Source organism: Neoarius graeffei, chromosome 2 (genome assembly GCF_027579695.1).
Source record: "Neoarius graeffei isolate fNeoGra1 chromosome 2, fNeoGra1.pri, whole genome shotgun sequence".
Taxonomy (NCBI): domain Eukaryota; kingdom Metazoa; phylum Chordata; class Actinopteri; order Siluriformes; family Ariidae; genus Neoarius; species Neoarius graeffei.
The window spans coordinates 55,492,323-55,517,220 of record NC_083570.1 but is presented as its reverse complement, the minus strand read 5'-3'; the positions used below and the strand labels follow the sequence as shown (position 1 = coordinate 55,517,220).

The following is a 24,898-nucleotide window of genomic DNA, read 5'->3' as shown; positions in this document are numbered from 1 at the left end:
GAACCTGGATATACCTTTCAGCATTGATGGTGTCTTTCCAGATGTGTAAGGTGCCCATGCCACACGCACTAATGCAACCCCATACCATCAGAGATGCAGGCTTCTGAACTGAGCGCTGATAACAACTTGGGTCGTCCTTCTCCTCTTTAGTCTGAATGACACGGCGTCCCTGATTTCCATAAAGAACTTCAAATTTTGATTCGTCTGACCACAGAACAGTTTTCCACTTTGCCACAGTCCATTTTAAATGAGCCTTGGCCCAGAGAAGACGTCTGCGCTTCTGGATCATGTTTAGATATGGCTTCTTCTTTGAACTATAGAGTTTTAGCTGGCAACGGCGGATGGCACGGTGAATTGTGTTCACAGACAATGTTCTCTGGAAATATTCCTGAGCCCATTTTGTGATTTCCAATATGCCTGTATGTGACGCAGTGCCATCTAAGGGCCCGAAGATCATGGGCACCCAGTATGGTTTTCCGGCCTTGACCCTTACGCACAGAGATTCTTCCAGATTCTCTGAATCTTTTGATGATATTATGCACTGTAGATGATGATATGTTCAAACGCTTTGCAATTTTACACTGTTGAACTCCTTTCTGATATTGCTCCACTATTTATCGGCACAGAATTAGGGGGATTGGTGATCCTCTTCCCATCTTTACTTCTGAGAGCCGCTGCCACTCCAAGATGCTCTTTTTATACCTAGTCATGTTAATGACCTATTGCCAATTGACCTAATGAGTTGCAATTTGGTCCTCCAGCTGTTCCTTTTTTGTACCTTTAACTTTTCCAGCCTCTTAGGCTACATCCACACGACAACGGCAACGAGATGTTATTTAAAAATATATCGCGTCCAAATGGGCAACAATCAGTAAAATATCGGGTCCATATGGCAACGCAACGCTTGCTGAAAACGATGCAATACACATGCCACACCTCTAGGGGCGCTGTAAGACGGTCCCTTCGGAGACACCAGAACAACCCATACGAAAAATAACAGTAAAGAACTTATAAGAGTTTACCACTGTCTTAGTAGTAAATCCTTATAAGGATTTATAAATAAATATGCCATGTATGATTTACTCCTGAAAGTGGCCCATTTTGCATTTTCCTCATACAAATTTTTTATGAAAATCTAGTATGTATGAAGTGAACATTGTGCATGGTTTTTACAGATAATGTGTATGATGAATTACACCGTCTTTGTATGCTTCACGTAATGTTTGTAGTTTTAAATTATATTTTACAGTTTAAAATGTATATGCCTTTTATATGTAAATGTTGGATCATTTTAAATGTAAGTGTTGGATTTACATATAAAAGGCATATACATTTTAAACTGTAAAATATAATTTAAAACTACAAACATTACGTGAAGCATACAAAGACGGTGTAATTCATCATACACATTATCTGTAAAAACCATGCACAATGTTCACTTCATACATACTAGATTTTCATAAAAAATTTGTATGAGGAAAATGCAAAATGGGCCACTTTCAGGAGTAAATCATACATGGCATATATATTTATTTATAAATCCTTATAAGGATTTATCCTTATATTTATAAGGATTTACTACTAAGACAGTGGTAAACTCTTATAAGTTCTTTACTGTTCTTTTTCGTATGGGAATAGAAGAAGTAAGGACGCATGCGCATAAACTATTATGCGCGAGACTTCATATTAGCCACAAAGTCAGGAAAATCTGTTCGGAAAATTACATTATAATGACCAAATACAATGAAAAGTATTTTTCCAGTCTCACCTGTAAGGTAATCCCATGTGATCTCGTTTGGACGGTAAACCTGTTGGTACAGTTAAACGCAGCTAATCTTTATTCTCCGCTTTGACCTTTCCAATATGGCGGCGAGGATGACGTACGCGGAAGGCGGCGTCTTTAATGGTCCGGAATAAATTGAATACTACACGTTGATGGATTAATTTGTTGTTTCTCACCTGTGAAAGGTAATCCCATGTGATCTCGTTTGGACGGTAAACCTGTTGGTATAGTTAAACGCAGCTAATCTTTATTCTCCACTTTGACCTTTCCAATATGGCGGCGAGGATGACGTACGCGGAAGGCGGCGTCTTTAATGGTCCGGAATAAATTGAATGATATACACGTTGATGGATTAATTTGCTTTTTTGAGGAATGTATTCTAGGACTTAAACCATCATCTGAAGAGGTGAGATCGCTCTTTTTTCCCCCTAGTTTTGCTGGTGGGATTGACTCTGCCCTAAGGGCTATTCTCTCTCTCTCTCTCACTTTGCACCATTACACAATAAATATTCACAGTGAAAATATTTTGTAAGCGTGTTTCATGAACCAAGTTATAGGATTTGTTGACAACTCGCATCGCATCGCAATGAGATCATTGGCACTACTGGTGTTAAGAATCAGACCATTTCATAAATGAATATTTTGCTGTAGAGCTGCAGTGTTTGTACAATTGCATGTTTTTGCTTCACTATTACTGTCACTATTCTGCTTCTTGCATTACTACTGTGAACTAACACTGAACATAATAATAATAATAATAATATCCAAGCTCGTGTTTCACTCTCACTAGTGCTCTGTAAGGCTTTTTCCTGGTGATATTCGTTACACTTCTACCCGGCGTGAAGCACTCACAGTCATGTGGTTGTGACGTCATCGTAAACAAATCCGTTTTACTCATCCAGACGACTTCACAACGGCAACGTTGCCAGATCTTTCCACTCTGGAACCCGTTCTCAAAAAGATTGCGTTTTGGGCACCCAAAACGCCGGTGCCGTGTGGACGCCAGGCCTAAACGATAAGCAATTGTATCGGAGTCACCTGAATCCGTTGCCGTGTGGACAGGGCCTTATTGCCCCTGTCCCAACTTTTTTGAGATATGTTGCTGTCATGAAATTTCAAATGAGCCAATATTTGCGATGAAATTTCAAAATGTCTCACTTTCGACATTTGATATGTTGTCTATGTTCTATTGTGAATACAAGATCAGTTTCTGAGATTTGTAAATTATTGCATTCCATTTTTATTTACAATTTGTACTTTGTCCCAACTTTTTTGGAATCGGGGTTGTATTTCTGATAAAACTGAAGATTCTTATTTGTTTGTATTAATTAATTATTTAGTCATTTCAGGTTGGGTAAGAAATGTGCATTTATTAAAAAAAAATTATTAATAGTAATAATAATATTATTAGTGTTATGTTACTCTCCACACTCTAAAAATTAAGTTTTATTAAATAGTTTTAGCTTATTGTCTTTACAAAGAAATTGAAAAATTTCTTAACCCTTCTTTTAGAATTTTACATCACATAAAAATAAACTTCTCAACTATGGGTTCGTGAGGAGGTGATGGAAATATTTAATCAAAATTATTATTATTATTAGTAGTAGTAGTAGTAGTAGTATGTAAAAATAATCTCAACATTAATTAAATATAAATTAATAATAATTAAAGTTAGATATGATTTTTACTCTGAAGATATTTTCCAGTAACTGTAGCAACAATAGCACTTGAAGAGGGAAAACATTAATAACCATCAATTAAACCAACACCTTAAGAGGTGAAGTTTCAAGGATCTTAAAGGTCTGAGGGGGAAACTGGTGTGTGTGTGTGTGTGTGTGTGTGTGTGTGTGTGTGTGTGTGTGTGTGTGTGTGTTTCAGAAACCTTCAGTAACTTGATTTAAACACAAACTATTTCTAAAGTCAGAACCATTAATGACTACATTAACTAAGTGAATATATCACTACTAATGACTACACTCAAACACAAAGTGATTTTCAGTTAAGTGGCATCTCTCTCTCCCCGTATATATTTTGCTAAAAAGTGTAAATTGCATGGCGTGGAAACAAACATTTTTGGTGAAAACCAGCTGATTTGAGAGCACTAATCCATCAACCATCAGTAATATTAACTATCATTGCTAAGTTACCTGGAATGTTAATTAGCCACACATCCACCTAGCAACCAACAATGGTGCTCACGGACGTATTCAACTAACGCTAATATCTTTATTACATTTTATTTGTCAGAAAGCCCACTTGAAGTCTGAGTAAAGTGTAAGTTATTTGTATTGCATGCGTAAATTATGCCGATAGGAATATCCATCCATCCATGATCTGTAACCGCTTATCCTGTACAGGGTCACGGGCAAGCTGGAGGCTATCCCAGCTAACTATGGGCAAGAGGCAGGGTACACCCTGGACAAGTCGTCAGGTCATCACAGGGCTGACACAGAGAAACAAACAACTATTCACACTCACGCTTATGGTCAATTTAGAGCCACCAATTAGCTTAACCTGCATGTCTTTGGACTGTGGAGGAAACCGGAGCACCCGGAGGAAACCCATGCAGACAGAAGGAGAACATGCAAACTCCACACAGAAAGGCCCTCGCCGGCCACTGGGCTCGTACCCAGAACCTACTTGCTGTGAGGCAAGTGCGCTAACCACTACACCACCACGCTGCCCCAGACAGTAATAGCTTTCATTTATTGCCTATTTGTATAGTATAATGTATAGCAGAACCAATGTTGACTCCATAGCTACAGCCTTGATGTACAGAATGGTTGGCAAGACAACATGATGTCACATGTCAGAGACGTAAAACTTCTGTGATAGCGAGGGACTGTGACAATTTATAAACAAACATGGCCACCAGGTTTGCTTCATTAAATAGGGAAGATTTTGAGAGAATTTTGAAAGAGAAAGACACGTTGAATGTTGAATGTGCATGTATAATAATAATAATAATAATAATAATAATAATAATGATATTGGATGGCTTTTTTTCATAGTATATTAGATATATTCCATTCAGCTGCCATGACATTGAACTCGTCTTCAACTCATTCAGTATCATGCTAGCTGAATGGAATACATCTGATAGACCACTCAGTGCCAGTCAATATTATTCAGAAACTGGGTACTGTGGGGGAACCCCACTAAATATACTCACAGTCAATAAACTATACGGTTTTGAATGGTGATGTTGGTTTTAATTTGAAATAAAATGATGAAAGAAATAATACAGATAAAACTAAATCTTTGATATGAATATTCAGAATTTAGCAAAATTCTGCAAATTTGTGGAAAAATGGTGGCTTGATCGGGGACATGATAAATGGTTGACTACATCGCGTTCCCTTAAAAAGGTTGTAGTCCACTGAAAAGTCTACAGTTATCACTAATTGTATTTTAAGCTGTAACTTTATACACCTAAGGATTGGTGCGCTCACAGAATAATCATAACCGTAATAAAACATCATGCAAAATATTTGATCACCGTTGTAACTCCATTTTCCGCAAACCCAAAACCAATACGATCGTGTGTTTTGATCTAAACGGAAAGCCTCAGGGTCAAGGTCACTACCTCACCAAAAGTAGTAACTTAAAATCACTACACCATATAAAAATGTAGTTATAAATCTGCAATTTTAGGGCGGCACGGTGGTGTAGTGGTTAGCGCTGTCGCCTCACAGCAAGAAGGTCCGGGTTCGAGCCCCGTGGCCGGCGAGGGCCTTTCTGTGCGGAGTCTGCATGTTCTCCCCGTGTCCGCGTGGGTTTCCTCCGGGTGCTCCGGTTTCCCCCACAGTCCAAATACATGCAGGTTAGGTTAACTGGTGACTCTAAATTGAGCGTAGGTGTGAATGTGAGTGTGAATGGTTGTCTGTGTCTATGTGTCAGCCCTGTGATGACCTGGTGACTTGTCCAGGGTGTACCCCGCCTTTCGCCCGTAGTCAGCTGGGATAGACTCCAGCTTGCCTGCGACCCTGTAGAACAGGATAAAGCGGCTAGAGATAATCAGATAAGATGAGATCTGCAATTTTGTTTTTTAAAACGAAAGCTGAAAGTGAGGTATAGAATATGTTTCTTACAGAATATGTTACGATGGTAGCTGGTCTTGTATGAATTTCTGAGCTATAAAATGAGTTGTGGTCTATTTTTTACCGTAGTGTGTTATTTGTGTGCGGGGAAGGACACACATTAACAATTTGCACATGTAGAATGGAATTTTCCACTCCAACAGTTAGAAGTTGATCGTGCTTCCATTTGCGGTCTTTCTGTTACGCGGGTGATCTGTTTGGACGTTATCACTGAAAAGGTGAGTGTTGACAGTTTTATTTTGTTTTAGTCTTGCAGTATAAGGCAATAGAATGTTTCTTTTTCATCTTACTTTCATCTTTCGTAATGTTTGTGTATTTTTGGCCAATATTTTGCAACCATGGTCAATTTAGATCGAACTTTTGATAGAATCTACGGCCAGTCATTTTGCCCCGCCCCCGCCTCGCGCTCCGTCCGGTGCGGTAGTGATGTTCCATTGCTCGCGTGCCGCAGCAGAGACCCACGCGACCTTCAGCCGGTACAGTCGCTGTTCTTTTACCACTGCCATTATTCTCATCTTTCCGGTGTGTTCTTGATTTTTCCATTGTATCCTATTGTCCTATTTTGCCATATCAAATACCTAAAATGTATCATATTATTCATATTTAAGTGAATGATCAATTCAGTCATCATAACTTGGCATTTTTAACCCAAGCAATCAAAAAGAGGAAATTTATTCAATATTTTCACTCATCTGTGAAGGAGGAGCTTTAATTCTTCATCTCATCTCATTATCTCTAGCCGCTTTATCCTGTCCTACAGGGTCGCAGGCAAGCTGGAGCCTATCCCAGCTGACTACGGGCGAAAGGCGGGGTACACCCTGGACAAGTCGCCAGGTCATCACAGGGCTGACACATAGACACAGACAACCATTCACACTCACATTCACACCTACGGTCAATTTAGAGTCACCAGTTAACCTAACCTGCATGTCTTTGGACTGTGGGGGAAACCGGAGCACCCGGAGGAAACCCACGCGGACATGGGGAGAACATGCAAACTCCGCACAGAAAGGCCCTCGCCGGCCACAGGGCTCGAACCCGGACCTTCTTGCTGTGAGGCAACAGCGTTAACCACCGTGCCGCCCCATATGTAAATCAATTTTACAAAAGCCTTTGAATTGTAATCAAAAAAATTTTCCACAGTGGAGGCCAGATAAAGCAAGATGCTATCTTTATTCTTATTAAACATGACAAAAGAAACATTGAGTGTTAGGTAAAGGCAAAAAAAATAGTAAAATTAGAAAATGTATTTTTTGACCATAATGTCCCAAATGAGAGACCAGTTTCTGAGACGGACCTATATACACACAGTAGTCAATGATTCACTAAGACTTGGCCTGGGGGTTGACAGAAAGAATAAAGGAATACCAGGAAATTTAACTCATGTGAGTTACCTTTCCAGGGATTGGTAGATAATTCCCATTTTCACATTCACAAATTGTTCCCAGAACACAGCAGACTCCGGTTCATACAAGCATAAAATCTCAGAAACACATGATGGGACATGTAACAATTTGACTGTTTTGAGCCTTCTGATGCTTTGTTCTGAACAACTGCGACTTAAAATATATCTCCACGACAATAGTGTTATCAAATTACAATGCATTTTATAAAACAAGAAACACAGACACTAAGGCTGGCATGATTCACCGATGCATCGATATATCACGATTTCTGCAGCCACAATTCGCATATTACCTCGTCCACAAGTATTGCGATACCTTACCCTAAATGGTCATTTCATTCTTTTTTGATTTAAAACGATTTTTGTTGATGAAACTCACAATTTTTACTTCTGCTCAGCCCCAAAGCATCTTGCAATGGGGGCTGCCATTTTGGATCTCGCAAAATCACGCTCGTTTAAACAGGGATCTGTTGGAAGCAGACGTGAATATGTGAGATATCTATCATTTCTGCTTTACATTTTTAAGGTAGTGCGATGATAACTCGCTTGTGGCTAGTTAATCAGTAGCTACTTGACATATTTCTAACAAATATGATAGGATTTGTGAAAAGTGAAGGAGGATAAAATGCCCATAGCAAATGCTCCAATTGGGTACAAATCTCCAGTTTGGAGATATTTTGGATTTAATAAAGGAAATTAGCATTTTCTTTTCTTGTTTTTGTCTTTTGAATTAGATTTTACCAAAATGTCAGATAATGTACAGTGTATCATGATGCGTATCGTATCGTGACCACCATATCGCAATACAGTATGCATCATATCGTGACCCTACCCCGCAATGCCACCCTTATCTTGTTATTGTTGAGCTATTTCTGAAGCTGCAGTTATTATAATAGATTGTCTAATCCTTTAGATTATGTTTCCATTTACATTTTAATCAGGTAATCTGTAACCTGTAACACAATACATTTTGCAAGTAACATTCTCTTCATGTAATCACTGTTGTGTAGGTAAGGCATGATTCCAAATATCAGCTTGGCACAAGCTAAAAATAAGCTTTTGCTAGCTTTTCAAACAGCCTTTTCTCTTAACTTGAGAGTGGAAATGAAATTTTACGGATATCAGATATAAACTCAGCAGAAGCTAGAATGCAAATGAAATGGCGATAATCTGACAGGAACGTTACTGTTAAAGGTACGCATAGACTGACTGTTTTGGAAATGGATTTACTGAGAAAAGAAACAAGCAGTAGCCCAATAATTGTATATAAACGACAGAATGGCTCAAGAAAAGAAAGAAAGCTGTGTTAAACTCAACACTGAGGCATAAGACTACTGAGAGCTTGGTGCAGTGGTGCAGGTATATCTGCCCGCATGAGTGCGCTGGCATTTTGGGCTTAATTCTGGGGAACATTAAAAGCTGCCACGTTAAGGTTCCTCCCTTCCCATGTTGTTTTTTTTTCCCCCCCAAGTGTTACTCCACCCTTTCCTTTCTGTTTTCATTCCTGATTTATTTACAGTTCTCTCTCTCTCTCTTGCTCCCTCTCTCTCTCTCTCTCTGTGTACATATGCTTGGGTGAACAAAATGACAAAACACTGATTGTGCAGAGTAAGCACCCATCATTCTCATATAACTCAGCGACTCATATAGGTTAATAGTTAATAAGTATCAGCACTGTAGTCTCTGTTACAGCTGGGCACATAAAATGAGCTACAAAAGAACACTTCTACAAGAATCTATAACTATAAAACATTTGACTATGTGACAGCGTAGGGTCAGAAATGTTCACGCAGACAAAACTGCGCTACATTTTCAGGATTGCATTTTAGCTTTGGGTTTTCACGCAACTACATTGCAACAACCCCTAAAGTCAGGCAGTGTGACACTTTAAACAGTGCTTAATTCTGGACCTGGTTTCTCTAAAAGTGGAATTGCATAATGCTTGTGGTAACTAGGTAGTGACAGTAAACTGTGTAATGTCACGGAAAATTAAGGGAGAAAGCTAATAAATAAAAATCATATAAATGGACAACACAGAGTTGTCTATTTCATGAGAACTCTGTTCTGCTAGCAAAACATCCTAGATAATCCAAACACGGATCTACTTGTCCGAGCTACTGATTTCTGATTTCTCCACCCCTTACAAAAGATTGCACCTGTCGCTATATGACAAACAGGATGCTGTTCTTTGGACCATGATTATCTTTTTGTCCTCCAGTGACTAAACTTAGGGGGCTGCTTCCATTGTCCTGGGATGACCTGTAGAACTCAGCAGAAGAAGGCAATGAGATAAGACTGTGTGCCAATTGCTGGGCTGGTAAATAGATGTGCAATTGGATAACCTGCCACCAGTAAGAGTGATTAACTCCATATCTGAAATGCACTCACGCATATGTACTTATGGGGCAAAGTCTACAATTAGCAATTATACTTTATTAGGAAAAGAAAAATGTTCTAACATTAGGCCAATTCATAAATTAGAATGTGTCTGACTTTAACCATGCAGGACTGTTTAGTTCTGTTTAAACCAAATGAGACGGTTTCATCCATTGCCTCTAAAGCTGTCATTCTGACGTAATGGCTGGTCTGTATTCACATGAACACTAAGAGATGGAAAATTCTGGAAAGAGGTCTACAGATGCAACAACACCAGTCATCAGAGCCAACAAGATAATTATGGTCCAAAGGACAGCATTCGAGTTTGTCATATGACTAACAGGTGCAATCTTATATCAGGAGTGAATAAAATATGGACAAGTAGCCGAGGTTACACAACCAGAGAAAGAAAATAAACCCAATTGACTTTTACAAAATTACACCATACTGTGACGGATCCTCCACTTCCCTGCCTTTTCGGCAGCTTTACATTCGGTATGTACAGTACACACTTAATGGAGTTGCGATGCTCTAACTTTAGTGCTGCACTACACAGGAGACATGAGCTTCCTGACAGCAGAACGGTTCTGACTTGGTGAATTAATGAGTGTGGAAGGATAAGAATCATGCCATGTACACACGTAGCCGGGTATTTTTAAAACCGAACATTTTCCCCCCCTCCGTTTATAAAAATGTTTTATCCACACCACCTCGTCTTCGAAAAAAATCCCTTCCACACATAACCGAACATCTGCGTTTTCAATCACATTCATAAGCATTCCAAACCTGTAGATGGCATTATTTCCCCAAATCCTACCCCCAATCACATCGCCTGTGCTCTTGGAGCAGTAGTTGGGCTTCTAAAATTAAACATGTAAATAGCACCTGCACAATAATTAACGCTTTCAAGGCACTACTCCGATCCATTACTCTTTAGCTAGCCGCACACTACGCCGATTTTCAGCGTACCGAGACAACTGAAGTCGCGAGTCAGGCGTAAAGACTAGTTTTCGATGGTACCGACTCATCTCACAGCCGATTCGAAAAACTAATCGGGAGCCAGACTGATCGGCGAGAGTCGCTAGCAATAGCCAATCATATCTTTCGCATATAACACGTGACATCATTAAACACAATTTCTAGCGCGAGAAATACGTGTTGGTAGCACCTAATGCAGGTATATACTGTAATTCCATAGACTGAAGCTTTATCCATAGACACAGTGGGCTGGAAAGCCACTCTGCTCAAGTTGTGTGGCTGAATTCCAAATCGCTTTAACTCCCCTATATAAGTGCACTATTTAAGGTTGGAAATAATAGCTCATGCAGCCTAGATAGTGCGCTACGTATTCCATGTTGTGTCATTTGTAATTCAGCCTGTAGCATCTTCAAGTGTTGGATTTAACAGTAACTATATCCAATAGCCAATCACAAAGCTATGTCACGTGTCGCTTCAATCGCGACTGCACTCGTCAACAGTCGGGGGATATGTGCGTGCCCTGTCGGGAGTCGGCTCTGAAATGGGTCGGTTCGGTACCGCGTGGATCTCCGTGGTGTGCGGCTAGCTTAAGTCCATGCTTAATCTGGCTTCTGCAGTAAACAAAGGTCGCACGTTTGACGTCAGGGCAGATTTGTTGTCATTTTTTTGGCGCAGATTGTGACGTTCTAAAACGCAAAACTCCGGTTATCTCTGTCTACACGAAAAGGCATACACGGAGTTTTCAAAAATCTTCACTTTGCCCGGAGTTTTTTTAAATATTCGTTTTTGATGTGTTTTCATGTGGATGACAGGCCAAAACGTAGAAAAATATCTTCGATTTAGCAGATACCCGGCTACGTGTGGACGGGGTCTCAGAATCCGGAACACGCACATATGTGGAAACACTTATGAAACTGAGCAGAATGAAGAAGTGCAGCACAAAGCTTTCATCGAATCCTCCTGCTAACACAGTGAAACATATCAAGATAAAATTAAGGTGCTATCCAGACTCAAATTATATTTTTACTTGTGATGAGAAGAGAGGACACCCCAGCTTGCAGACAAATCATTCATCCTCCAAAACAAAGGACTGGGATGCATACTCGTATTGAAACTGTTACTTGCCTAGTATTTGCCCACCCTTGTACCTAAGATCACTACAATCAAGACTTTGTTTAATTATAGGAAATGTTCAAGGAAAATAAAACCCAGTGGAAGAAAAAAAAATGCACAGAGTACGATTTTATTCTTGCATTCATTTGTGAATCAGTAGCCCCACTATCATTGGCAAATAAACGGTCAAAACAGTCAGCTTAAAAAGCCACAAACAAATGTGTTTCTGCACCACTAAACTCCACTTCATGCACATCAGTTAAATTTGTAAGCCTTGGAAAACAAAGGAGCAGGTTGTAATAATAGACTTTTACTCCATATGCAATGCAAATAAAGAATCCTTTCATAAGTGAATAACACAGACCAGTTCCAAACCACCATATCCAACTATATAGCTTCATGTTGCCCTGTCAGTAATGCTAGTGCCTCTGGATCAAAACCAAGTTTGTCTGTGCTGATGAAACCAGTCGAAAGAATGTATGCAAACCAAGCAAAAGGAAGTGCAGCTCATATTTTATCTGTTAATCCCTCAGTCCCAACAAGACCAGATAAAAACAAGTGTTGCCAGGCAAAACAAACCTCACCTGCCAGCACTTATTTTATACCTATATGCATAGGCGCCAACTTCATGCCAGCATTGGGGGGTCAGAATTATGTTCTTGCACCGTGACGTCATGACGTCGGCAGTGTATGTAGTTGAATATCAAAGTCATTTTCATTCATTACTATTCACTGTTGCAAGTGGGAAGCGCCCATTTTAACGATAACTTATTATGATGCATTAAAAAAATCTCACGACTTTAAACATTGTATGAAACACAATTTATTCAATAAACAAATTTAGTTTAATGCAATTTTCTTTGAGATGAATTCGGCAGACAACTGACAAGAATAGTGCAAAAAAAAAACGTGCACCATACTCCATAAAAAGGCTTAAGCGCGTTAAACTCATATATCCGCATGTAAGGCTACCTCGTGGCCAACCATTCTTGGGTAGAAAAACGGCTAAGTACATGAATGTAGTTTCTGTTAAGAGTTAATGGATATGACAAAGTTAATTTTAATCTTACTTACAAACTTTAACAACACATCTCTTTCATGGCCATGGAAATTAACAAGTAGGCAGTAAAACGAAATAAGCAATATAAGGACATGAGAAAATCATATTCACCCTAATAGCCCATCAGCCCTAAAACTTTGCAAAAACATCACTCCTTCTGTCACAAGCGCTGATAAACTCATTGGTAATTTTTTTCAAATCAATGTGGTCTGTATGTTCCTTGTGTGTGTAAAGAACAGCCAAGTGATTCAGTCTCGGAGCAGTCATGGTGCTCCGCAGGGAGGTCTTAAGTCTGCGCAAAGCACTAAAGGACGTGCAAATTTTGCGGAGTGCAACTTGTCAATCACTCACTGCCAACCATTGGAATATTGCAAGCGGAAAAGGGGGCGGGTCATGTCTGATCATAACATTTTAGGTGATGTTTCTATCGATTACTTATTTTGCATTCAAAGCAAGGCTATTATTTGTTTAGTTGGTTTCAATCCTCAGTTAAGATGAATTCATCTGTACTGTTTACTACTTTTTCACGTTTCATTATTGGGGTGTTTTTGCCCCCCCAACTTTATCTTTGGGGGGTCAAAAAGGTCCGTGCCCCCCCGCAGATGGCGCCAGTGCCTATATGTTGATAACGGTAATATTTCTCAATCATCAACTGTCAGGTTACAGTTCTATGAAAATCCATGACCTTGAGCTTGACATTTCAAAGTCATTCAAGGTCAAAGGTCATGGTGCCAAATGAAAGCCCATATGGCACTTCCTATAAGCTGATAATGGTAAATATGTCTACCATCAATCGTTTTCAAGTTACAGCCCTCTGAAAATCCGTGACCTTGAGTTTGCCCTTTCAAGGTCACAGATCATGGTACCAAAGGAAAGGCCATATGGGAGTTCCTATATGCTCATAATAGTAAACATCTGTCTATTGGCAACCGTTTTTGAGTTATAATGGAAAAAAATGTTATTTTGACCGAAAGGTTGACCTTTCCAGTGACCTTGACCTTCACCTTGACCCAGTTACCCCCAAAATTTAAATCAGGTAATCTACAGACCATTCCCCACCTACCCTAAAAATTTGAAGTCAATTGGTGCAACTGTCTAGATGCTAGATTGTTAACAGACAGACACATATTAAGAAGGCAAGAAATTACACTAACTTTTGACGAGGCACCTGTTAATTGAAAAGCATTCCAGGTGACTCTCTCATGAAGCTGGTTAATTTAATGCCAATAGTGTACAAAGTGTCATCAAGGTAAACGGTGGCTACGGTGAAGAATCTAAAATATATCAAACATGTTTTTAACACTTTTGTTTACCACATAATTCCAGATGTGTTCCAGGTGTTATTTCACAGTTTTGATGTCTTCAGTATTGTTCTACAATGTAGAAAATACTCAAAGTACAGAAAAACCTATGAAATGAGTAGGGGTGTACACACGTTTGACTGGAACTGTAAAACAAAAGTCTCAAACTGAAACTGCCAAAATGTGAACATTAGAATTAGATAAACCACTGCATGGGATTTGTAATGCCTACAAGGCACAGAATCCACTAAAATCACATCATAAACCCATGACATTTTAAAAATTAACCAGGAATGGGCTAGTGATTAAATCGCCCAAGAAGAACACCGGAGATGAGGTAAGAAAGATTGAGAAATTCTTCTTTAGATCACAAAATATTTTATATTGTAGACATATCAGTCATTTCAGGTCTAACCATCCGGTTACAACAGTTGCTTCCGGGAAAGTGTGTCCTGCTTAAGTAATGCTTGGTAATGATGCACTCAGCGTGGTGTTGAATTTTATACTGACTCTGTTTAGAAGAGTACCATCTCATGTGTCACGCTCCCTGGATTATCCAGTTTAGCCTACATCTCAAATCAGGCATTGTGGACACTGTATACTGATTTTGTAGGTGTAGTAACAAATGCTACTAACTAACTTTTGCACTGCAGTTTTTTAATTCAAAAAAGTTTACCCTAAAACTTTTACTCTTAATTGCATCTGAAGCACCATTCTCATTTTGAACTGCAGTGCTCTTTAATTGCTCCTCCCCCATCCAATATCTCCAGCTATTTCTCAAACAGCTTAGTGCAAATGACGCATTCACACTGGAAAAGCAGACAAGGTGTGGTAAATTATTAAATACCAGAATGATTTACTAGAACTGCTGACAAACAAAGAGTGGAACACGGCACGTTTTTGCACTCAGTGGTCTTAGCTTCTCTGTATAGAGGGATTTCACTGACGTCACCCGAAACCGGAAGTAAACAGACCCTGCGCCATATTGGAAGACCAACAAACTCGTGATTAGGGGGAAATAACGGCAGCGGTATGTGAACCCACGAGAATAAAGTGGAGTGGCAAACGACTTAAACAAACAAATCTGAGCTGTTTTATTTATGATTTATTGGCCCAACAGTAGACTTGAAAGAAACCTGTGTGAGACTTGGCAAAAAACTGTGGATATAATGGATAAGTCTGTGCATGATCTGTGAACACTTTGAGGTAAGCAAACGCAAGAAATTCAGATTTAAAACATGCTAAATTGGCCCCAAGTTGATAACTGTATGAGCAGCAAGCCTCCCAGACTTCTACAATTTAATAATAATAATAATAATAATAATAATAATAATAAAGGATGGTTTGGGGCTTGCTCTCCCTCCTATTATATAAATAAAGCATAGTTGTTGTGTAGGCATATATCATAAATACATACAGTATGTATAATTTGGATAAATTAACCTAAATTATGGATACCTTAATAGTAACAAAAAGTACTAATTTTTCAACTGAAAAGATATATTATTAAAAGATAAATATCAACAAGATTACCTTGGCCATAACTATGTGTAGGTTATTCTTAACAACAGCTGTAATATCACGAACCAAGCCACTAACAACATAATTGTAAGCCTGTAGCCCTTTGTAGGCCTTCAAGTCATCAGCAGTGTAGGCACTGGGTGTAAACAACAAATAGTTTACAATGTCTGGGTAGCAAACAGATGGCAGAATTGGTGTCAGGTCCTCCTTATGTTTCCATTCTCCCTTGCCGCGAGTCTTATCATATGGGTCAAACCCATCAATCACAGCCAGTTTCTCCACATACCGTGCCCTTTCTGCAGCTGGTAATGTACTCACATAACCAGAATTATCAGCCATCGTGTCACTTCACTCTCGCGCGTAGTTTGTTTTATATTGTGAGTATGTATGTATGTATGTATGTATGTATGTATGTATGTATGTATGTACTTGAGGTCTTCCAATATGGCGCCCTAACAAAATCTCGCGGTACGGTGACGTCACGCGGTAGCCCTCTATAGGGAAACGGGAGGAGTCATCATAGTGCTCTGTGGTTTTAGCTATTCTAAACCGATAATGCACTAGAAATAGGCGACAGCACAAAAGTTACCTAGCAGCAAAAAGTTTAGACTTTGCAGTTTGCACTTTCAAATTTAAATTGGAGCCGATCTGAAGCATTTTAGTCATGTGAGGTACACACAGTACTTTTTCATGTAGTGCAAAAATTACCTACTATCTGTGAAAATTAAACGACTGAATAGTAAAGTACATATTTAAATAATATTGGCTGACTTTTTTTCGTGGTCTATCAGATGTATTCCATTCAGCGAGCATGAACAGAATATATCTGGTAGACCACAAAAAAAGTGTCAGCCAATATTATTATTATTATTATTATTATTATTATACATACACACTTCATATCAGCAGTCTCAAAGGCCAACGCTAGCTTACCCACAACTCAGTGCTGTTAGCACGGTAGTCCAGTTACCTTCGAGCTGGTGTAGCAGTAGCGTTAGCAAAGGCCAACATGAGCTTACTTGCGACTCAGTGCTGTTAGCGCAGCAGTCCAGTTTCCTTCTAGCTGGTGTAGTGTTAGCACAGGCCAATGCTAGTGCAGGCAAGCCAAATATTATTATTATTATTGATATTTTCCCTGTGTAATTTAGTTACTTTTAAAATCAACATTGACAACTACACACAATGGAGCGACCTGGCAGCCAAAATTCTCTCAAAATCTTCCACTTTTAACGAAGCAAACCTTGCAATCATGTCTGTTTACAAACTGTCACAGTCACTTGCTAGCATGGAAGTTTTACATCTCCAATGTGTCTCTTTTCCAGTTTTTCTATGTCCGTTAGTATGTTTTTCTCTTGTAAATATGCGTGAAGAATACAAAGTTGTGGTAGCCTTTTGGGTGTTCAGCACATTTTCAGTTTATTTATTTAGTGCTTACAGTAAACCTAGCACTGGATTAGCCTCGTCTTCTCTCTTTCCCGGCCGACAAAGAAATGATTGTGTGCATGCACAGCAGAAAAGTTGTGTCATTGGATCTTCGCATGAGCTCCGACGTGTGACATTGTGTTGTCTTGACAACGTGCAATATTATAACAATATTGCATGCTCATTCTCCATTGGGGAGAGTGGCGTAATACATGGAGAATAAGTGATATGATAATATTGCATGCCATCAATAAACCCACTAGAAAGGAACAGAATACATGTTTTTATTCAATGGAAAAAGTGGCCCATATGTATAATACTGTACAAGAGTGCATAGAGCACAAAGTGAATAGCCAAAGACTAGTGTTCCAGGATTCATTTGGTGGCTCGAGGACATCATTCAGTTATTCTTTATACTACATATTCAGTTTCCCCATATGAATAGCACAAAACACACTATTCACCAGGTTTACACTGTATGATTTTCAGTCCATTTTGTAGATTCCCCCCCCCCCCAAAAAAAAAAACCCCAGACATTGTAAAGGAATTCTTTGGTCATGAGCTGAGTTTGGCAGTCTTAGAATATATAATAATATTGTGTGATATGCTCACCTAACAACCACTTTGGTGCCATTGTGACCAAAGACAGCTGACAACAAAGTTCAAAGTCCCAGAGTGATATTGCTGCGACAAAGTTACCCAAAGCCACCAACAGAAAGGATGGCACAGGATTATGAGAAAGTCTAAACAGCTACAAATACAGTAAATGAGAACTGTGAAACATACAGTGGTACTTGCAAGTTTGTGAACCCTTTAGAATTTTCTATATTTCTGCATAAATATGGCCAAAAACATAATCAGATTTTCACACAAGTCCTAAAACTAGATAAAGAGAACCTAGTTAAACAAAGGAGACAAAAATATTATACTTGCTCATTTATTTATTGAGGAAAAATGATCCAATATTACATATCTGTGAGTGGCAAAAGTATGTGAACCTCTAGGATTAGCAGTTAATTTGAAGGTGAAATTAGAGTGAGGTGTTTTCAATCAATGGGATGACAATCAGGTGTGAGTGAGTACCCTGTTTTATTTAAAGAACAGGGATCTATCAAAGTCTGATCTTCACAACACGTTTGTAGAAGTGTATCATGGCACGAACAAAGGAGATTTCTGAGAACCTCAGAAAAAGTGTTGTTGATGCTCATCAGGCTGGAAAAGGTTACAAAACCATCTCTAAAGAGTTTGGACTCCACCAATCCACAGTCAGACTGTGTACAAATGGAAGAAATTCAAAACCATTGTTACCCTCCCCAGGAGTGGTCGACCAACAAAGATCACTCCAAGAGCAAGGCTAGTTGGCAAGGTCACAAAGGACCCCAGGGTAACTTCTAAGCAACTGAAGGCCTCTCTCACACTGGCTAATGTTAATGTTCATGAGTCCACCATCAGGAGAACACTGAACAGCAATGGTGTGCATGGCAGGGTTGCAAGGAGAAAGCCACTGCTCTCCAAAAAGAACATTGCTGCTCGTCTGCAGTTTACTAAAGATCACGTGGACAAGCCAGAAGGCTATTGGAAAAAATGTTTTGTGGACGGATGAGACCAAAATAGAACTTTTTGGTTTAAATAAGAAGCGTTATGTTTGGAGAAAGGAAAACACTGCATTCCAGCATAAGAACCTTATCCCATCTGTGAAACATGGTAGTAGTAATATCATGGTTTGAGCCTGTTTTGCTGCATCTGGGCCAGGACGGCTTGCCATCATTGATGGAACAATGAATTCTGAATTATACCAGCAAATTCTAAAGGAAAATGTCAGGAGATCTGTCCATGAACTGAATCTCAAGAGAAGGTGGGTCATGCAGCAAGACAACGACCCTAAGCACACAAGTCGTTCTACCAAAGAATGGTTAAAGAAGAATAAAGTTAATGTTTTGGAATGGCCAAGTCAAAATCCTGACCTTAATCCAATCGAAATGTTGTGGAAGAACCTGAAGCAAGCAGTTCATGTGAGTAAACCCACCAACATCCCAGAGTTGAAGCTGTTCTGTACAGAGGAATGGGCTAAAATCCCTCCAAGCCGGTGTGCAGGACTGATCAACAGTTACTGGAAATGTTTAGTTGCAGTTATTGCTGCACAGGGGGGTCACACCAGATACTGAAAGCAAAGGTTCACATACTTTTGCCACTCACAGATGTGTAATATTGGATCATTTTCCTCAATAAATAAATGACTAAGTAGATTATTTTTGTCTCATTTGTTTAACTGAGTTTTTTTTATCTACTTTTAGGACTTGTGCGAAAATCTGATGTTTTAGGTCCTATTTATGCAGAAATATAGAAAATTCTAAAGGATTCACAAACTTTCAAGCACCACTATAAACATGTTAATGTACAGAATAAAATTTCCTGATTATTTCAAGCTTGTTTTGTAGAATACAGTATTTCTATTTATGCGGTTGCATTTTCTGGATGAGTCCAGATCACGCTGATGGATGATGTAAGCAGAACATAGTCATTTTATTTAATCACAGGTCTATCGTAAGAGGATCTTCATTGCATAATCTGATATGGAGAACTAATCATTGCTGTTATAGAATTTGGCCAGGAGGCTATTTTATTAGAGTCATCTCATACAGTGTATCAAGTGATAATATTAAACGATTCTGTAATCGCTCCATGTATGCAAGCCCAGCTTTACAGCAGCTAGGTACACACACATTTGAGACACACCTTTACTCATCTACTGATAACAGAGCTTGTAAATGCCTTTCTTTTAAATGAACACACCTGTAAATTGTGTCCCTGTAAAGAAAAAAAATCAAATTTTAGCATGTAGTAGTGATGGGAATTCTGGTTCTTTTGAGTGAGTCAGATCATTGTGCTCATCTCATCTCATCTCCATCTCTAGCCGCTTTATCCTGTTCTACAGGGTCGCAGACAAGCTGGAGCCTATCCCAGCTGACTACGGGTGAAAGGCGGGGTACACCCTGGACAAGTCGCCAGGTCATCACAGGGCTGACACATAGACACAGACAACCATTCACACTCACATTCACACCTACGGTCAATTTAGAGTCACCAGTTAACCTAACCTGCATGTCTTTGGACTGTGGGGGAAACCGGAGCACCCGGAGGAAACCCACGTGGAAAACATACAAACTCCGCACAGAAAGGCCCTTGCCGGCCACAGGGCTCGAATCTGGACCTTCTTGCTGTGAGGTGACGGCGCTAACCACTACACCACCGTGCCGCCCCCATCATTGTGCTCATCTCACCAATAAAAGTAGACTCTTTCTGCTCCCAAACGGCTCACTGCCATTTTTTTCTTTTGCCTTTTTTTGAGTAACTGAAATCATACTCTACCTTACTCTTATAATTAGCAAAAATCTGGCATTTTAAGAAATTCATTTAAATAGGTGGTAAATCAGCAAGGCACCACAAACTGAGTAAGTAGGCCTACAAGCGTCCCTGCATGAATGTTATCATTCCTGCTGTATATGGTGCTTCATTAAGAAGATTTACTTAGTTTATTCTTTTAAGTGATAGTTTGAGTACATGCACTACATCTTCTACATGACAGGAGACCCTGTAATTTCCAAGTTACACAATTGTACTTTGTTACTATATAGGACACACTTATAGAAGCAAGTTATTTATAATCACGCTATCTGTTGTCACCCAAATGAGGATGGGTTCACTTTGGAGTCTGGTTCCTCTCAAGGTTTCTTCTTCATGCCATCTCAGGGAGTTTTTCCTTGCCACCATCACCTCAGGCTTGCTCATTCGGGATACATTTATTAGTTCATATTTTTCAAGTCTTTATCTTTCCGTAAAGCTGCTTTGCTACAATGTCTATTGTTAAAAGCGTTATACAAATAAATTGACTTGACTTAACTGTAATACAAGTTCATACACACAGGTGAAGCACCATTAAATCCATGATAGCAACATCCACTGGGATTTTTGCCCATTTCTCAAAGCAAAACTGCTCCAACTCCTTCAAGTTAGACAGGTTGCGTTGATGTACAGCAACCTTCAAGTTATGCCACACATTCTCAATTGGATTGAGGTCTGGGCTTTAAATAGGCCATTCCAAGACATTTAAATGTGTCCCTTTAAACCACTCCAATGTAGCTTTAGCAGTATGTTTAGAGTCATTGTCCTGCTGGAACGTGAACCTTCGTCCCAGTCTCAAATCTCTGGCTAACTCAAACAGGTCTTCCTCTAGAATTGCCCTGTATTTAGAGCCATCTATCTTTCCTTCAATCCTGACCAGCTTTCCTGTCCCTGCAGATGAAAAACATCCCCACAGCATGATGCTGCCACCACCATGCTTCACTGTAAAAATGGGGTTCTCAGGGTGTTGGGTTTGCGCCACACATGGTGTTTCCCATGATGGCCAAAAAGTTCAATTTTAGTCTCATCTGACCAGAGAATCTTCTTCCATGTGTTTGGGGAGTCTGCCACGTACTGCTGGGCAAACTCCACGTGCTTTCTTTTTTTTTTTACTTTGAGCAATGGCTTTTTTCTGGCCACTCTTCCATAAATCCCCACTCTGTGGAATGTATGGCTTAAAGTGGTCCTATGGACAGATACTCCCATCTCTGCTGTGGAATTTTGCAGCTCCTTCAGTGTTATCTTTGGTGTCTTTGTTGCATCTCTGATTAATGCCCTCCTTGCCCGGTCTGTGAGTTTTGGTGGGCGGCCTTCTCTGGTCAGGTTTGTAGTAGTGCCAATATTCTTTCCATTTTGCTATAATGGATTTAATGGTGCTCCGTGGGATATTCAAAATATGGGATTTTTTTTTATAACCCAACCCTGATCTGTACTTCTCCACAACTTTGTCTCTGACCTGTTTGGAGGCTCCTTGGTTTTCATGTTGCTTGTTTACAAGTGTTGCAGAGTCAGGCCCCGTGTCCGAAATCGCTCACTTGTTCACTACTCCCTTCTCTGTATATAGGGAATTACCATATAGAGGACTATATAGTGAGTTCATTGGTAAAATGAAAAAACGCTTTCGGACACTACTCCGTCGCGCTGGCATTTACGTCATTACTGTCGCACAATTAAAACGTGCCTGATCAGCCAGCTGGTGGGTTTTCAGAATAAATACATGCATGTATTTTTGTGATAAATACATATTATACTGAGCGTATTTCCCACATTAATCAATAAAAAGTACCTGCATCTTTCAGGTTTTTTTAAATAAAGGCTGAATACTTCTTCTTTGCCGCTGCCTTTTATTAAATCAAATTTGAGATTTTAATTTGATTTCTTTCAGCACAACCGCAATGCATGATGAGATATATTGCTTGGTTAGTGACCATTGGTTGTACACTACTTTTCGTGATGCACTGTGGGATACTTTGAGTGCACTATACAGGGCGTAATAATCCTCATTATTTTTTTTGCGGTCCAGTTTCCATCAAATCCTGCGCTCTGATTAGCTGGCGAGCGGGTCCGTATCCTATGGTATGGACCCCAGTTACGGACTCCGGTTACGGAACTCTGGTGACTCGCTCGTTCACAACAACAAACATAGTCGCAATTTTTGTCAGCATTTATTTTTGCATTTCTCAGGAGAATAGCATTAATTTTACAGCATGGATAGCGATAACAACAGTGTTCACAGCGAAAGCAAGTTTTACTACCCTGAGGAACACAAAATAAAAGAAAACATTTCAGGAGAAAGCTAAAAACCTTTAACTTGCTAACGCTGAGCAAAAACATAGCTGAATCCTGAATGACTCAATTTTGTATAAATAAGAGACTACATAGGTGGCAAAATGTAGTTTTTTTCCTGCCATGGAAGTGCACTTGTATACCGAGAAGAAAGCAATTTGCATTCCAGCCATGAATGAGGATTCAAAATGGCGGCTCGGCTCGGCTTTCCCTTTCGGGCACTCTCGTTTTCTGTTAGAATTTGGTAAAGAAAAAAAATATATATATTATTTACCAGCTTAAGGTCGGTCCGTATGGCGAAATACCGTGACCTCGGCCTTGAATACTGACCTCAGCCCAGAGGGCCTTGGTCAGTACTTTCAAGACCTCGGTCACAGTATTTCATGCTACGGACCTCCCAGCTGGTAAATAACATATGTATTGTTTCAGACAGCACTACAAATTGGCATCCTCACTATATAGTGCCCTATATAATGAGTAGGGAGTGATTTCGGATATAGGGAGGGTCCTTCCAGAACAGGTTGATTTCTACAGACATAATGTGACAGGGGCGGCACGGTGGTGTAGTGGTTAGCGCTGTCGCCTCACAGCAAGAAGGTCCGGGTTCGAGCCCTGTGGCCGGTGAGGGCCTTTCCGTGTGGAGTTTGCATGTTCTCCCCGTGTCCGCGTGGGTTTCCTCCGGGTGCTCCGGTTTCCCCCACAGTCCAAAGACATGCAGTTTAGGTTAACTGGTGACTCTAAATTGACCGTAGGTGTGAATGTGAGTGTGAATGGTTGTCTGTGTCTATGTGTCAGCCCTGTGATGACCTGGCGACTTGTCCAGGGTGTACCCCGCCTTTCGCCCGTAGTCAGCTGGGATAGGCTCCAGCTTGCCTGCGACCCTGTAGAACAGGATAAAGCGGCTAGAGATAATGAGATGAGAGATGAGATAATGTGACAGATCATGTGACACTGATTGCACACAGGTGGATCTTAACTAATTATGTAATCAGCTCTTATTTAGGGGTTTCATATGAAAGGGGGTGAATACCTATGCACACTCCAGATTTCTGTTTGTTTTCCATCCATTATCCGTAGCCGCTTATCCTGTCCTACAGGGTCACAGGCAAGCTGGAGCCTATCCCAGCTGACTACGGGCAAGAGACACCCTGGACAAGCCGCCAGGTTATGGCAGGGCTGACACAGAGACAAACAACTATTCACACTCACATTCACACCTATGGTCAATTTAGAGTCACCAGTTAACCTAACCTGCATGTCTTTGGACTGTGGGGGAAACCGGAGCACCCGGAGGAAACCCACGCGGACATGGGGAGAACATGCAAACTCCACACAGAAAGGCCCTCGCCGGCCGCTGGGCTCGAACCCAGAACCTTCTTGCTGTGAGGTGACAGTGCTAACCACTACACCATCGTACCGCCCTGTTTGTTTTTTCATTTCAATTATTGTTTGTGCCACAGTAAAACAACAATTTGCCCCTTTAAAGTGGCAGGCATGTTGTGTAAATCAAATGGTGCTAACCGTCCAAAAATCCATTTTAGTTCTAGCTTGTAATGCGACAAAACAGGACAAACACCAAGGGGGATGAATACTTTTGATGAATGCTGGGGGGGGACTCGGCTCGCATGTGTGCCTCGTAGAAGAGCCGATTCAAAGAACCGACTCACGACACATTAATGCCCCAATAAAGTTGTGTGTGTCGATTACAGATGAGAGAAGGACCATAATAACTTGACAGTCTCAGTGTTGCTCTCTATCTTCATCACGTTTTAAAATATTTAAACACACTATTTGAAAATAGCTCATCATGATTGGAGCCTACATTTTGGGTTAGTTTAAAAACAAAAACACAGCAAGTGACTGCTGGAAGTCTGAATAGCAGTTTAGCAGTTTCTGTGTATAGTTGACTTCATTACAGACAAACAAACAAATTAAAGACTCTCACAAACAGAAATAATAAAGTCTTACCCGAACAAGAGTGAACAAATCTCCAGTCTACGGCAGTAAACGACCGTTTTTAACTCAAGCGGAGGGAGAAAAGAACAAACCCAGGGGATCAGAGAGCCATTCCAGCGGCCAGACTCACTGTCAGCTGATGTGGATTCTACACGGTGTCGCGTGCGCTGTACGGTAGCCAAGGAGACGCGCAGC

At 40.1% G+C, this 24,898-nt stretch overlaps 1 protein-coding gene across 1 annotated transcript in view; it reads right to left on the bottom strand.

Moving 5' to 3' along the window:
- The window catches only part of eps8l2 (EPS8 like 2), an 81,682-nt gene extending 56,784 nt beyond the window's left edge, over window positions 1–24,898 (bottom strand). Inside the window, exon 1 of the mRNA XM_060908361.1 lies at window positions 24,716–24,898. The gene's annotated coding sequence lies outside the window, so the exon portion shown is untranslated. The remainder of the gene's footprint in view (window positions 1–24,715) is intronic.